At 44.8% G+C, this 17,115-nt stretch overlaps 1 protein-coding gene across 4 annotated transcripts in view; it reads left to right on the forward strand.

The window, feature by feature from the left end:
- The window catches only part of LOC119390813 (A-kinase anchor protein 1, mitochondrial), a 115,201-nt gene that overhangs the window by 8,039 nt on the left and 90,047 nt on the right, over window positions 1-17,115 (forward strand). Inside the window, exon 2 of one of the 4 annotated variants that reach the window (XM_037658509.2) lies at window positions 13,531-13,657. The exons of the other annotated variants lie outside the window; for them this stretch is intronic. The gene's annotated coding sequence lies outside the window, so the exon portion shown is untranslated. The remainder of the gene's footprint in view (window positions 1-13,530; window positions 13,658-17,115) is intronic. 4 annotated transcript variants of the gene reach the window in all.

Below are 17,115 nucleotides of genomic sequence, written 5' to 3' on the forward strand. Positions count from 1 at the left end.
GCATTCCCATGCGTACAACAGCTCGCAACGCCAGTTTTCCCTCTAGGTAATTGTAAGAAGCTCTATGATGTGGCCCCGCAAAAATAGAGCTGAGGGTAGGACTTTTTCTTTTTTCTTTTTTTTGTATTTTTAATTTTCTAGATCAAATAACTTCAGACTGCGTGCCACTGTTGCTGCCGTTCTTGTTGCCTCTGTTGAACTACCATTCCCTGAATTGGCCGTGGGAGGCGTGGCTCGCGGAACTGGAAATGGGAAGCCGATTGGCGGGCTACCCTTGACCAGGCCTGGCGAGCCGCTGTAGCCAGTGGGGCCTTGGAAGAGGGGCACCACCCACCCCAACCATTCCAAGCCCTGATATGAATAAATGTTCTTCTTCTTCTTCTCCTGTACTAACCTGTCCGTACTCCAGTCTACGCAACCCACGAGTAAAAATGGGGTTTTGTTGAAGAGAGTTGGAGGGCCCCTTTAAGGATGCATGTGTACTGCAGACGCCAGATGCGAAATGCGACCATATTAAAAGCTTGGAAAAATGTTGACCACAAGAGTGTTGGAAACTATCTACAGTGCTGTTATGACCTTGTCATTCCTCTGGGAAGATTTTTCTGTTGCAGTAAATTAGTTGAGAAATGTAGGAATGGCTGATGGCTGCTGTGTTTATATTTACAGTCATAAACTTCATCACTTTGGATTTCTTTTGCACGATGAAGAGAGTCAAATGGATCGAAAGACCCGAGCCATTTTATTAATCACGTTGAACCAGTTTGAACGGGACTACTGGTTTCATGCAAGTCCCTCTTGGGTCACTGCGCTTATGTAGCATTTATCAACAAAAAATAATGGCATTGCTAACTCATTATTTCTATACAACCTGTATTGTAGCGTCTCTCATAATCACATCGTGGTATTGGGACGGTTAAACCCCAGATATTATTATTATAACCTGTATTCTACACCCCACTACCTTCTAAGGTGAATAGAAGAGGCACTAGAGGCAAATGCTTTTGATTCGTGGAGGACACAAAAAAGAAATTATGTAAGTATGGAGGAGGGGCACGGGTTTACAGAGGTCCCTGAACAGCTCTGAACAATTATACAAAGTAGTCGGACGAATCTTCGTTTCAGGAAGACTACCACAAATGTGTTTGGGAATAGTCGATGAAATGTGCAATACTTCTCACTATTGTCTCCCTTCTGTGGAATAGTGCATGCAATGACGTCGACTGTTACGACAATGGAACGCGCTCATCTTGTGCTACCCGGAATGCATTCAATGCGCTGCTCATCAATCTACAGAAGGACACACGTGTTATGACATCACTTCTAATGAGATGCAACAAGTGTGGCATCTCACGTCATTCTGAACACGGTCAATGCACCGCTTGCTTTATGTACACTGTCAATTTTTATGAAAGGGAACACGCGAGCGGGCGGCCTGCGCGCTCCGGCGGCTGCTTGCAGCGCCTTCAAGCGGGAGCGACAGCAACCACAGTCTCTTTTCGCATCATCTAGTGGCGAGCAAAAGAACGGTCATGCGTGATATGCAACCGGCTGCAAGATTGCAGCGCCTTCCCCTTTGAAGGCGATTAGCCAAGTGGCCGGGCCAGTGGCGTGTCATCCGCTGCTTGTAAATTCCACTTGGCAAGCGAGCTCATTCGAAACGGGGAAGCTCTGCCGCTTGGCTTTGACGCATTACGCTTCAGCTGATTTAGAGCGATTTAAGCGACAGGGGTGCACTCAGGTTAACGTTTTCTTGTTGGTTTGGTGTTCTGAAATCTCTCATTGAATGCTGTGGAAAAATTTCTTCTGCATGCAATCCAACTACCCTGCCAAGACAAAATACTAGTTTGTCCGCGCTCGATGATTTAAAGCCATGTGTGATTGTGGCTGGGGCCGTGATGACAGTGCAAGGTAGTGCTGCATAGGAAACAGAAGGAGAAACAGTCTCCTAGTGGTTGCGGACAGTTTCATCGATATTTATAACTAACATAAATGACCTGACCATGAATCATGAAAAGAAATATTTTCAATGCGTTCATTGAAAGTGAAAAACACACGGCAATTGTCTTTTTGCTTTTGACATTAACGGAAAGAAGTACCACTGCGACATTTGTCAATAATTAGTGGCGTCATCATTCGCGGCCAGGGCAGCTGCCGCTCAAGGTGATAGGGATTCATACAGATCGGCCGTTAGGGACGTGTCCCTTCTCAGCTTCTCCCACTCCTCCTTGATGAGAACCCAAAGGTCGCCCGCTGAGAGTCCGAGTAAAGACCAGCCCACCAGCGCGCTTTGCAAAAGTCGCCGGCAAACCATTAACAAAGGTTCACCTGAGTGGACCGCTGTCGCTTAAATCGCTATAATCAGCTGAAGCGTAACGCGTGAACGCCAAGTGGCAGAGCTTCCCTGTTTCGAGCGCGCTCGCTTGCCAAGTGGAATTTACAAGCAGCGGATGACACGCCGTTGGCCCGGCCGCTTGGCTAATCGCCTTCAAAGGGGAAGGCGCTGCGATCTTGCAGCCGGTTGCATATCACGCATGGCTGTTCTTTTGCTCGCCACTAGATGATGCGAAAAGAGGCTGTGGTTGCTCTGGTTGCCACACGCCACCCGCTCGCGTGTCCCCTTTCATAAAAATTGACAGTGTACGTCAAGGAACTTTTTCGCGTGACAAATAGTTAAGATTAGACACCATAATAGTGCAACTTCAAAGGGCAGTAAGTCGAACCTGGGAAACGTAGCTGGTAGTACATACAAAAAAAAGAAGTCTGGCAGTGTTACGGCCCAGATGCTACCTCACTGTAGAAGAATTCAAAGTAGGTGTCAGGTATTGTGCTCTAGAATTTAATTTTGGAAATAGCATCTGACTGCTCTTGTGCAAGTATTTCAAAAGCTGCAGGTTGTTTGATGGGGCCACAGAGTTGTTTGACATACACTCGATTCTAATGAGATTGCGTGCACAATGTGAAAGATCACATTCTGGAACTTACTGAAGTGCCAGTGATAATGCTGGATAATGCTGGAATGTACGTCACTTGCTCTTGCACACTACATAGTTCTCATGGAGAAGGCTCCGGCTCATTATACGTAATTTTAGAGACCTCTGTCAAGCATCAAGAGGCGACCTATCTTCCGTTCTCGTGAAAAAGAAAAACTATGGTGACTACACTTCTTCGTTAACGCAAAGCCGACCAACATCGAATGCCTCTTCATTTCAGTTCCTATTGCTCGACCACACGACCAAAGTCTCACAGATTAGAACCAAAGTTCACTGATCCGAAAGGCTGTGCACAATTTCTCCAGCAGAGCGAAAAAAAAAAAAAAGCTGCCGTCAATGACCTCGCGAAGAATGGCACTTTTTTTTCTGTCGAGGCTTGCAACAACAAAAGCATGTCCTTTATTTTTTTTACGCGCATTCTGCGAAAGGCAGCAGCGCACATCTCAATAGCCTTGTACAAGCCGCCAGAGTAGTGTGGTCTCCCTGTCCACTGGCCTACATCGCCAAGCTCTGCCTTTATCCCCCGTGGATTTCTCCCTCGTGTGAATACCGCTTAAAGTGCAATGAAGAATGTTTATATAAGACTATTTCTGAGAAAGCACAAAATTCTGACTTTCACACTAAAAAAAATGTGGTGTTTCATTTTTTTTTTCTAGTTACTCGATCTGTTTAAATTAGGTAGCCACACAAATATATTGTGTAAGAAAAATTTAATTAGAAAAAACGTGCTACAGTGGAACAGAGGGTGTTCTGTAAGTAACATCAAAAACATATTCCTCGCAGGATTGTACATGTAGTGTCATCATGATAAGCACAGTTCATTTTTTTTTTCTGCAGGAAGAAAAATAAGTGCTACAGGGTAAGTCCGAGATATTCCATCAGTGTTTGGAATCTTCAAAGGCGTTGTATTGTGTACAAAGCGGGGCTTTAGTCAAGACACTGCATTTTCTGTCCAGCAGCGCTTTATGATTGTGCAGATGGCGCATCGTTTTGTTGGCTCCATTTTATACGCCGTATGCATGTAGCCTAGGAAGTGTTGTTCACAGTAAATTTTATTTAAATTAATGACCTTTTCTTGGTCGTTTGTTTCAGAACCACTAGGATACATATTTTGTAAGGGGAGGGTAGAGGTTGATATTAAACATCTGACGTTATTCTGAGGTCATCCTCGGCCGATTCTGCACCCACTGCAGGGGCATTTATCTCCCATTTGCCCTGTCTTGCAAGAGCAGATTCCATATTATACCTCTGAACTTCTTAATTTCATCACCCCTGCCCTTCTTGGTTGCAAGGTTGAGAACTGGGCTAGTTGATGTGGTTCCATTTTAGGTTGAAGCAGCGCAAACAACAAAGATGAAGTGAGGCGGAGGCGACAAGTGCTTGGTTGCACTTGCCATCCCTTCGTATCCATTCTGTTGCCCTAACTGACCACCGGTTATCAGTCCAACGTGTGCCTAAATATAAGTACATGAGCATTCTTGCATTTCATCCGCTTCGAAACATTTTAGTTGCCACAGCCAGGATCGTAACCGTGACTTTGAGCTCGGCAGTGCAAAGCCACAGTCACTGACCTACCATGGAGAGCAGTACACTTCAAACATGCACAGCAGTATCATGTCCACATTGTTCAGAGCTGAAACAAAGGACCCCAGAGTCGTGTGCTGCCACTAAAACAGCTCACATTTGATGAAGTTTCAGACAACACCTGTTTTATTTTCTAACAAGCACGACATATACGGGAACCTCATCAGTTATGGCTCAGACTATGCTTAAGGTGGTGGTTCCACTACCACCATCTTGCCAATAGTTCGAAAAACGACAACAGACGACGCCACTCATCCACGTTTGCAGAAAGCGAGAAAATTGCGCGCGCAAGTATGGTCAGCGTCGCCTCGCGCGTGTTTTATATGTTATATGTCACGCTAGGTGACGGAAATCGGCCGACAAAAAGCAAAGAGCACAAACGCGGACGGCGTCTTTCACCTACAATCGGGGCCAACTGTTGGCGTCGTTTCAACGACATGACGATAAGTGCCCCAGTTTGTAAGGACAAACGCTCGCTTCCTATTGCAGCCCTTGAGAAAGGACAGCGCAGCGTCTAAATACAATCGCTTGAGAACAAAAGAAAAAAGAAACACGCACACACACGCACACTGGTGCGTACAACAGCGTGCACTCACACACGCACACACACACGCTCTCACCCACACGCACGCGCTACGCTCTCACTAACGCACTCACTCACATAATATAATGTGCCTCAGTGAAATAGTATTGAACAAAACATCAATCAAACGCTTCGTAGCGTTTCAGTGGAATTGCACGGCCGCTACTAAAACAATCATTTTGGCTCATTTTAGCGACCGTGCCAGTGACTGTTATAGCCATAGAGTTTCCTACAATACTTACTAGAGGGAACTCTGGCGCTAGTGTCTATGGGAGCTGCAATGCATCGCGCTTCAGCCAGCATGGGAATCATGGGTAGTACACGGATTTGTCTAAACTTCGTTCTTTCGGCTCCGTTTGGCTCCGCGTCGCCTGCATCCGCTTTGTCACAAAACGAAGTTCAGCAAAAGTCAGCAGTTTCACTTCACCACTTTAACTTCTTTAGGCTCACCGATTCAAATCTGGTCACGAAGTTCACAACGATCCATTCTTTTATCCGAAAGAGACCAGAAAACAGCAATAAACAAAGCCACAAGTGCGTTCGAAGCCCACAAGCACGAAGACTAGGCAAATCCGTGTACTACCCATCATTCCCATGGTGGTTGAACGATCGCAGCGCCAGAGTTCCCTCTAGGTCATTTTAGGAAACTCTATGGTTATAGCATCGCGCGAGCGCATGTCTTTTGTGTGTGTGTGTGGGGGGGGGGGGGGTGCTTTTGCTTATTACAATTGGAGGAGGAAAAAATGGACAGACAGATTTCAGCAAATTATAATTCGAGAGTTATCTGCGAAATTTCATCCTCTCAAACTGCAATAAACGGTTACCAAAATAAAGTACATCTTGATGATCAGTCGAACACATGACTACCACTAATTACCGGAGTTAGAACCTCCTAGAACACATGCTTCTGCCAGCGAGACGTCTGACAATGAATGCGTTTGCGTGAGGAAGAAGACAATGATTTTTCCATGTAAGGCATGATTTTTTTCTCTCTTGGGAACAGTAATAAACCAAGATGGTTTGCGCGTTGGAGGGCAAGACTCCCCGTTATTTTCGTCTCTGGGTCATTCCAAGTGAAACGTCCCAGCCCAAAATTCGACCACCAGCGATTCTATTGAAAAAAATTGAGCTAGAAGGTAACTATGTGAGAGTGATTTTAGCAGAGTATTTTCGTTCAGAAAAATTATCTGGTCACGTGACGGCCTTTTGAAAATTCCGGCGAGATGGAAAAGTTGGGTGGGAATATATTACGCGTGCTCACCCTTGAAACTGGGTACAATGGCACATTGTGTTTTAAACCATTCTATTGTCATTTTTCTTGCACGTGACGTCACGAGAAAAACCATATAATTATTTTCCGGCTTAAATAGGCTTAGCAAAGAAGCATGAAAACGTGCGAATTCAGACAATTTTCGTAAAACCGGCGGCAATGTTTCAGCCGCACAAATTTTATAGCTGTTTTACCAGTCAACGTAGTATCTGCTAAAATATTTTTAACCTTTGTAAGCTAGCGTTTATTGAGATAAATGCTTGCAAAGTTGACAAAAAATGACTTTTTGGGGAGATTCACTCGTAAATTAAGCATTGAGGCCCTCGTGATAAAAATATGTGAAAGGGTTCTTTATATGCTCCAACGTCTTCTCTTGTGATGTGGAAATTTTTATTCCTGTAAATTTTGTTTAAAGCGAAAAAATAATTTTTGACGTCCACAACCAATGTCACTGGAATGCACTACCGATGTCTGTCTTTTCTGCAGAACGCGTGCTTTTTCTCAGCGATTTTTTGGGCTTGCATGAGGGCTCCGTTAGTGTTTCAAGCAAACTATGGCAGCGTGATTTCGCATCAGTGTATACGCATATCGGAATTAGCTTACTTTCGTGCCTTCATAACTGGCTTTCTTGGCACTAGGGGGAAGTCAGGCAGACGAGCACAGCATGGGCATCAGCGTTTGTCAGTGGTATTTATTGGCTGACTCTGCTTCATTTTATGCCACGCAGATGTGTGAATCACATGATTTCCTGCTCTCGGGGTGTTTCACACTAGCATGAGAACAGCGTTTCATGGTTTACCAACACTTGCAAAAGGAAATTATGGCTTGAAAACGTAAATTTCTTGTTGTTCAGGCCAATTGTTTTCCGATGTGCCGTCCTCTGGTCGCATTTTCTACACCTTAATCGTTAATGCCAAAGTAGGCCACCTTGTCATTCTAAAAAGAGACAGGGCGTGCAAACACGGACACATGTCATTCATACGGGCTTTCTCACTTGAAGTTCATGAGTGTTGGAGAATGATATAATCCCAACACGTTGTTCTGAAAAAAGTAATAACAGTATCTGGTGTTTTAAGTGCCAAAACCAAGACATGATTATGAGGCACGCCATAGTAGAGGGCTCCGGAAATTTCTACCATCTGGTGTTCTTTAACATGCACTGAAATCCCACAGTACACGGCCTCTAGCATTTTGCCTCTATCGAAAAGCGAACGCCGAGGCCGGGATCAAACCCGCGACCTTTGGGTCATCAGCCGAATACCGTAACTGTTACACCACCGCGGCGGACAGTGTTGAAGGAGTAGGCGGTTCGAAATGGTACAGTTGTCGGGTCCCTTTGACAGAGATCACCATGGCGAATCTCTGAGCGAGCTGGGTTCTACTTTCTTGAATTTTGCAATGTGGCAACCAAATCACTGTAACACTCTTTACATTACTTTTGGTCCAGCCAAAGAAAGCATGTGGTGGCGGAATCTGACCACCATATGGCCTTCGTAGACTTGCTCTTGCTGCCGGATGTTTCAGTGGGCCGCCAACATCGTCGCATGCGCTTTTGACATGGGAAGTGACAAGGAAGTTCCACTCTTCTTATAGGTTGTGGTCCTCCTCATGGTAGCAAAAGTTCAAAACGTTATTTCTATTTTAAGCATGTAGCCCTTTAGGGGCCCGGCATGTCGTCCATCTACTGTCTGATGCCTCATGGTCAATATATACATACCTAAAACAAGGCTGACAATGCTCAAACCAGTGCAAATAAGCTAACAAGGTCTTAAATAATATGAGCTACAGAACTAACCAAGTATCAATCGCAATAATTTACCTAAAATCACGGAAAGCGATTCTGTTTGCCAGCGCCTACCAGTGACATTGGTTGTGGACATCAAAAATTATTTTTTCGTTTTAAACAAAATTTACAGGAATAAAAATTTCCACATCACAAGAGAAGACATTGGACCGTATAAAGAACCCTCTCACATATTTTTTATCTAGAGGGCCTCAATGCTTAATTTACGAGTGAATCTCCCCAAAAAGTCATTTTTTGTCAACTTTGCAAGCATTTATCTCAATAAACGCTAGCTTACAAAGGTTAAAAATATTTTTAGCAGATACTACGTTGACTGGTAAAACAGCTATAAAATTTTTGCGGCTGAAACATTGCCGCCGGTTTTACGAAAATTGTCTGAATTTGCACGTTTTCTTGCTTCTTTGCTAAGCCTATTTAAGCCGGAAAATTAATATATGGCTTCTCTTGTGACGTCACGTGAAAGAAAAATGACAATAGAATGGTTTAAAACACAATGTGCCATTGTACCCAGTGTCAAGGATGAGCACGCGTAATATATTCCCACCCAACTTTTCCATCTCGCCGGAATTTTCAAAAGGCCGTCACGTGACCAGATAATTTTTCTGAACGAAAATACTCTACTAAAATCACTCTCACATAAATGCCTTCTAGCTCAATTTTTTTCAATAGCATCGCTGGTGGTCGAATTTTGGGCTGGGACGTTTCACTTGGAATGACCCCTCTTTGTTCTCATTTGTAACCTTTCGCGACGCTGTGCAGGCGCGTTCGTGGTCGTCTCGCACGAGCGTTTACAACGATGAAAGCCAGGCGCAAGACGCGCGTAGTCACACATACTGCTGACTGAACTTCTTGTATAGCTTCCACAGCGTTGCATGTATTGTATGAAACTGAGTATAGGTACATCGGCCAGTGTAGGCGTGCACACGAGGGGGCTGGGCGCCCCCCCCCCCCCTTGGGAGGGAGAGAATACAACATTTATTGGTAGAAATAAGTCGCTATTGGGGGTGGGCCTCCTAGTCCGGAAGACCATTGGCTCTTGCCGCCGCCCGGGCATGACGGTCGACCAGGGCTTGTTGCTGCACTGGGTCAGAGCTGGACAGGGTCGCCTTGGGGGCTTACATGACCGGTCATGTAGGCTTTTACAGAATCCAGTTTTTATTTATGCTTGTTCTATAAAAGCATGAATACACTTATTTGTTGTGGAAAGCTGTGGTTTTCCTTTATTTTGACTTACAGGCACCATTGACAAGTTTTCCATTTAGGTTGCCGCAAAAGTTTTTCAACAAAATGTTCGTCAGTAGCATATGTATCGACACTGTTTTGTTCATGTGGCCACTCTCACGTGCGTCTAAGTCAGGTTATTCTTCGTTGACCAGACATTGCACTGTCCGCCTTGTACTTTGCTACGAACTAGTTGTTATCCGATCATTAGTAGTAGTTCTGGCTACGCAGCAAGCCGCTTTACGACAAAGTAGCAGTGCGCAACAGCGTTATCACTAGGTAGAGTAGTCCTCCTCAGTCGAACTGTTTCCTGACACCGTAGCGCTCATTAGTGGCAAAGACAGTGATCGCCTTATCCGAAGTGAGTGCGTCTTTTCACAAAGCACAATATAACTTTTCCAGGGTTCCGTACATTGAATATTCTGCCACGTTGACTAGAACGTTCTGCATCTTCAACAAAGTCTCGCTTCTGTCGCATCGTTGCAACTAGGATGTAATTACCTGATTGGGTACAACTTACCACTACTGGTCAGTGGAAGTTGTCGGCACAGTGCTCGACAGGCATACTTTGAAAATTCCGGTAATGACAAGCTTTCATACGTTCACCATCGTGTCCCCTTTGAAGCGGCGCTACATACGTATCATTCACACGGCATGTCAGCGTCCTTCCTTTCACAATTTCGAACCTCACAGGCACGAAAACACTCAAAGGAACGCAAAACACGAGCAGCTGAACCACAAAGAGATGCACATTACTAAAGACGTGCCGGGGAACACTGGTTCTAAGAACGCGTGACGAACGCGCAATCTTCCTGCATACCGAAACCATTTGCCGCTTGATGAGACCGCCCCACCTGATGACGTGGGGCGAGTGGAAAGGGATTATCACTAAGCCCTCCTCCTTTTACGGTTGGCGTTTGTTACGCGCGGCGACTAGACTTAGCTAGTGAAGCAAACTATGAGGCCTGGAGATATAATTCATGCCTGTTCTACCCGTTTTATTATGTTTAATTGCGCCACTTTTGGCGAACGCTTGAACTCGCATAAAGCAACTTGATGTTTCATTTCATAGATGGAGCTACCACCAAAAAACGCCTGTGAGACTTATGATTCATTGAAAATATTTTGTTTGAAGCAATGAGTGGTGAAGTTAGTGAGCACAAGTAGATAAAAGACACAATATGCATCTACTAATGTGCAATACTCGTTGGCAATTAGCGTCTAAAAGAAAAAAAAAAAAGCGAGTTTCTACGGGACTGGTCAGCAGGAAAATTACGTAAATTCACTGCTGTCTTGCAGGTTCCCTAATAAAGATAAAGGAATTTTCTCTTCATAGAATCATAGAAAGGGCCTTGCTTCTTCATTATGTAGAAGTTCACAGTATCAGCTTGTATAGTTTTGTCGCTTCATCGGTAATGCGTGACCAAGTACAGCCATAAACTGCCGCATTGTCACAATAATAATTCATCAAGTTTTCGTCAGAACACAAAGCAACTTCGCATGGAAAATAAGTGTAATGTAGTCTACGTAGCCACTAAATATTATCGTTCTGCTTTGAAAAGTAAAAAAGATATTCTCACAAAAACTTTTAATATTTTGCCTATTTTCATTGGAGCGTAAATAAATTACTAATTACTTTATGGCTAATATCTCTTCATAGAAACCTTGAATAGCACTTCTTCTAAAGGCACGGTAAATTTGGTCTTGTTATGTTGAACAGTTTCGCCGTACTGGCAGTACAACCGAGGCTTGTACAACGAAAATGCCTTTTGTTGCTCACACTATTTTCATTGCTATTAGGTAACGCTTCCGAACAGGCATTAGCACCAGGTGTCATTAGAAAGCGGAGATCATAAGCTTTTTGAATTATTACAATTAATATTTATTTGTCAAGCGCAGCGAGCACAGTGCATCCGCAAACAATGCGTAAAATGCGGAGGGGGGTTCGCCGGAGTGGGACCGCCACCTTAAGCTCAGATATACTGAAGTGTTTGAAAACGCAAGCATTTGCAAAGTCATTGGCACGTTTCTTGCTGTGCCGAAACCAGACCTCTAGAACCTGGAAAACGACGTTATAGCTTGATTATAATTTTCACAGCTGCGCCGTCTATTGCTGTGTGAGTTTTAAGTTCACATACATTTCAGAAGGTTCTTTATTCTCATTTATTACGCTACAACCTTTCAGCTGATAATTGGCATCTGTGTTGTCCTTTTTGTTACTCTTTCAGTTTCGCACTGAACTTTACTAACCACAAATTTTGCAAGCTAGCTCGGCTCTCTGTCGAGAGTTGCAAGTTGTGGCTGTCAGCTTGCCACATTCTCTGGCAGGCCCACAAAATGAGCTTGTTAAGTAAAGTGAGCTTGGTGAAGGGTCTGCATCAGACCTGGACAGTTGCACGACTAGAAAAATGATTGCATTAGCATTTTCTGTGGCTTTACGCTTCTCACGTGCCGACTGAAACCTTCTGTCTTCATCACTCGGGTGGCTTTCACTCAAGCCATTAGGACGGCTTACCATGTCATGTACGTCTGGCACGTTTCGTTAGTTTGTACTCCGATACTGCACCGGTTACTGATGGCAGTGACTTACAGCAGTGTCTTAACAAGGAAAGTATCAGTCATATTGAGAAAGTAATGCCAACATCATCATGTGAGTGATAACTCATTATTTTCTGCCACTATCAGCTTCCTTTATTTTTGGCTTTAATGAAACAGCTTTGCACTTTAGTAGCACTGCAGCACACACAATCGTGGGAATCATGATGTCGTGGAGATGATAGATGGGCCTCGGAAGGAAACGGTGCGCAGGCAGAGCTGTTGCCGCGTAATGTGTGGCCACCACATGCTGTGCTTATCTCATTACAAATTCCCAACTTAGTATGGGGCCCTTAATTGAGTGATTTATTCCCTTGCAGGCATCTCACTGCACAGCTCCGGTTGTGTGGGCTATAACGAGGACTATCAGAAGGCATCTCGCAGTTGGTAGTTACTACACATTGTCAAGAGTGCAGGGTCTGGAAGCATGGCTTATTGCTTCTTAGGAGCATTGTACGGGTGTGTTTTCTTGGTCCCGCATGTCAGATTAGCATGTTAGTCTGATCATGGACCTGTGGAGTGTACAGAAGCATCCCACGAGGTACTTTGCGCTACAAACCTTTCTCGGGCATTTCGTTTAGGTCAAACGACGCTTAACCGGACTCCTTTTTGTCCACTTCTGAGGGACGCTAACTGTATTGTTTCAGAGGCGTGTTCCCGGCAGTGCTTGTCCTACATTTTTCACAAGTCTTAGTAATGCATTCGGCGTGTTCTTGGAACTACTCCTGAGCGCTGTTATGTGGTGTACTGGAAGATATGAATCCAAAAGGTTTTTATTAAAACCACCAAGTTGTTTGCGATTCTGTGTTCATTTTCCTAACTATTCATTTCCCCCGTAGTTACACTGACTGTTGGACTGAGATAATTGTTGTCAGCTCTCTCTTCAGCTTTGTATCTCACAATACAGACGTTTTATTGCATTCATGTTTCTCTTACCTCTGATCTGCAGATCCTTTGTGCTACCATTTGTGCACTTGGGCATTGAATGTCCACTTGAAAGTTGGTGGGCTCCATTCAAATCATGGGGTGCCCTGCACACTTATCTTTTGGTGATAAGAATTGCAAGCTTCCATTTGGGAAGGCTTCGAAGAGAATTCTTACATAATTAGTTAGGGCCACTATTTGTTTTAGCGGTGAGGCCTGCAGATAGTTGCGTTCATTGTCTTCATTGATTCAAGGCCGATTTGAGCAGCGCAGATATTGAGATATTTTGTCCTTCATTATCTGACAGCCACGTGTGTTCAACGTTAGTTCCTTTTGGCCATTGTTAGCAGTCTTCGAAAGGTTTTTGGGCATGGTGAACATGGACAAATGTTCTACAATCAAGCAGAATTACGCCAAAAGCATTCTTGTGTACCATACTAACATGTGTACCTAACTGCTTAGCATTTTCATTTTTGTGTAAGTATCCTTGTGTGCGTTTTTGATAACTGTGTTTTTTGGTGACAAGTGATTTACATGCCACTGTTTGTGTAATCAACAGATTGTGACATGCGACGCTGAAGCAGAGTGTTGGACTTTTTCATACGGCTGTGAACATATTTATTAACCATACCCGTTACCCAACGCCAAGATACTTGCAGTTTAAACGGACCTGGCGTACAGCTCATGTAAGTGGGCATGCATTCCAAGCACGTACACGTAATGACAAGATTCTGCATTAGTCGTCAGGGACGAAGGTCCAGTTTAATTATAGAACAGTAAGCTGGGCAAGTTTGTATGTTTTCACTGTAAAAAGTGGGCAAGGTGCACACAGATACACAGACCAAGGAAAAGAGTGTGACACTTCACTAATTTTTGTGAAGATTAACCCCAACTAGCAAAACTAGAAGATAACGATCACAGCACAGCTAAAACAGCACCTGTGTGCAAAAAAATAACTTTTTTTGAACATATCCAAATCATTTTCCATGCTTACTTTATTAGGACCTACTGGTACATCTTTTTATAAGCAAAGCCTTAATACGTGAGTGTTCTTATCTTCATGTGTGTAGTGTGGTACTCCTTTCTTTGGTCTGTATGTGTGCTGGTTTCATTCCTCATCAGATTGTTGTAAAAAGCTTAAGCTTACTTTGTTCGAACAGTATGCCAACACCTGTTCCTAGGACTTACGGATGAACTGCAGACCTTTGTTTTGTACTACTAAGACAGCTGTATCGCACCGACTAAGACAGCTGCAAGTTTTGAAGCGTCGACGTTCTGAGCTGCAATTTTATTTTTGCATTTTTGAAGTTAGTGGAGACTGCGTGTGGACTCAGCCTGTCGGGCTTTCCACTACCGTTTCTTTAAACATTTTACAGGAGCTAGTTTATATGCCACATTTCACCGGTGCATTGACGTCCTTGTCTTCCTGTATGCAAATTTTAACAATAGACTTGTTTTGTTATGATCCCCGTGTTTCGTTCGTTTTCCTCACGCCACATGTAAAACGTGCCAGGTGGGAAAACATCCGTCCACCTGCGTCGGTCTGTATAACTGAGCCAGTATACGTTTGATTGTTCGGGCAACTTTTAAAACGTGCTAGCCTAGTCGCACGGTTAAAACGCGGTTGTTATGGGTGTGATGGTGGCGTGGCTAGATAATATAAGTGTTTTGCGTGGATGGCCTGTTTACGGCGTTTCTTTCTCCCGATTCCTCGCAACATTTCAGCTACCAGAAAGCCGAACAACACCGTACATAGTTTTTTTTTTTTTAAGCCACCATAGTTGATACATTCCGAGTTTTAACGCTTCGTTAATAAGCGCCGTAATGTGCATTAATAGACGAGTGCTTCGGCGTTTCTGCGTTCCCGCGCTACCGAAACGAGGCTGCTGCGAAGTGTAGGCCTCCGAGAGTTTCGGCGTATGTGCGCGCTCGTCTCGGGGGCGGCGTTGTTCCCGGTTTCGTTTCCTTGCCTTTCTCACAGATGGCGCCACGGGTATCGCAAGCGACTCTGCCCTCGTCCGCGTGTGTTTCTTTTCGCGACGTCAGCAAACGGTCGTATCGAGGCGCTCCATATTCTGATTTATTTTTCTTCCTCTCTGCTGGAGCCGTGGCTGCAGTATCGTTCTCGCCACGCTTTCAATAGCGCACAAAGCAACGTCTGATTGAGCTCTTGTACCGATGAAGTTAGTTTTTCAGACCACATGCACGAGACGTGAAATTCTTGAATAGCTTTTCTCCTCGCTAACTTGCGTTTCTTGTTGGGTCGATGTATTAAAAGCACACGCAAAAAAAAGAGAGAGAGCAGTTCGTTGCGCCGCCTTCTAGCTCCCGCGGAACTCGCTGTGACGTCATGGATTTTAATGACGTCTGCTGGGCTTTACATAATTTCTTATCGGTAATGATCAATAAATGTCGGGTTGTCAAATTTGTGACGTCACACCGACTTTCAGGTGCTAGGGTTTCGGCGCGGAAATAAAAAATTAGATCTTCACAATATTTTAAAGTGAACTCATGATCGTGAAATTAACAGGGCTCTCGAAAATCAATTTGTCAGTACAAACCGATTTAGTAATTCGTTTTGATGTCCGTGTAACGTTGTGGTGTGCGGGAAGGTAAAGCTTTAGTTCGTTTGCGAACTTGTACGCTTTTGCGTCCTGTCACAGGCTGGTCACTACGCGGCAGGACCACTGGCGCCATCACGCGTCGGAGACATCACCCATGCAAACGCAGACTAGAGCTGTGCACGGGCCGTATTTCCGAGCCCGAGCCCGGCCCGGGCCCGCTGACTTTGTCGAAGGCCCGCCCGAGCCCGACGGCAAAGGGCTGCGAGCCCGCCCGGCCCGGCCCGACGTACGAAAACACAATCCCGGGCCCGGCCCGGCTTTTTGAAGGTTCGCTGCGAAAACGAAACATCGTTTTCCGGTAATTTGTCATTTTATTGAGCATATCAAATATGATCAAACGACACACGACGAACAGTCTCTATTTCACAGATTACAAACTGTCGTGCAAAAACAGCAAGCAGTCCAACGATTCCGGCTTCAACGAAGTGCGGCGCTTTCGCATTATGTAGCCCGCCGAACTGAAGTTACGTTCGCTGCTTGCACTCGTCACCGGAATTGCTAATATATTTTTTTGCCAGCCTGGCCAGCTTGGGATATCTCTGCAGCTTGTTTTTTCAGAAGAATAAAACTTCAGGTGGACAGGATGGCGATTCCATAGATAGATAATCGGAGAGCTCATCTTTTGTAACTGCTACATTCTCACCACTCTCGCTCCACTCGCTGAACAACTGCATTTGCAAGGAAACGCTGTAAAGGGCGGTCGCGGAAAAGGCGCTGTATGCGGGCTGGAAAACAATTCCCGCTCATTCTCTGTATTTCGGGCTTGAGTCGGGCTTTGCGCCGGGCCCGAGCCCGGCCCGCTAAAACTCCAAGTAGCCCGAGCCCGGCCCGGGCCCGAGGTGAAAATACGTCGGCCCGCCCGAGCCCGGCCCGCGGGCCGGGTCGGGCTTTCGGGCTACCCGGAGCCCGTGCACACCTCTAACGCAGACATGGCTATTATTGCAGTAACCAAGTGTATCTTAGTTCACTGCTGGTGCGAATTTTCGCAGCGCCCTTAATTGCAAGTGTGTTGCCTCTTCACATGTTTTTCCTAAAAAAATGAAACAACACTACTCGGGCAAAAGAAATGTCGTTTCTATAAATGCGAGTATACCAAGACCCTGAATGCGTTACTGCAGTCGCTAACCGGAATACCGGACACGGTCTACAACGTTCTGCGAGATAGCCGTTCCAGCCGGAGTTTGGTCGAAGCATACTGTAAACGTTCATTATCGGCTAACGTAAACGTTGGGCTTGCGTTCACCTTGCCTCAAAAAATGTTATTTTTGGTAAAGTGACATCGGTACTTCCAGTAAGGCTTGCCAGGACGTTTAGGGTTCAAATGTAACGCTGCAGCTACACAATGTAATATGCATGACAAAAATTTTGTCGTCTAAAAAACGCAGAAGTACTTGATGTTCTCTTTGGGTTGGACTACGGTTTTATATAGTATACCATGTCACCATGGAGGAAGGAAAAACTAAGGAGAGGCCCTATCGTATCCCAATACATTGCGAAAAGTGTTGCGGAGGTGACGTCAG

This window comes from Rhipicephalus sanguineus, chromosome 4 (genome assembly GCF_013339695.2).
Source record: "Rhipicephalus sanguineus isolate Rsan-2018 chromosome 4, BIME_Rsan_1.4, whole genome shotgun sequence".
NCBI lineage: Eukaryota > Metazoa > Arthropoda > Arachnida > Ixodida > Ixodidae > Rhipicephalus > Rhipicephalus sanguineus.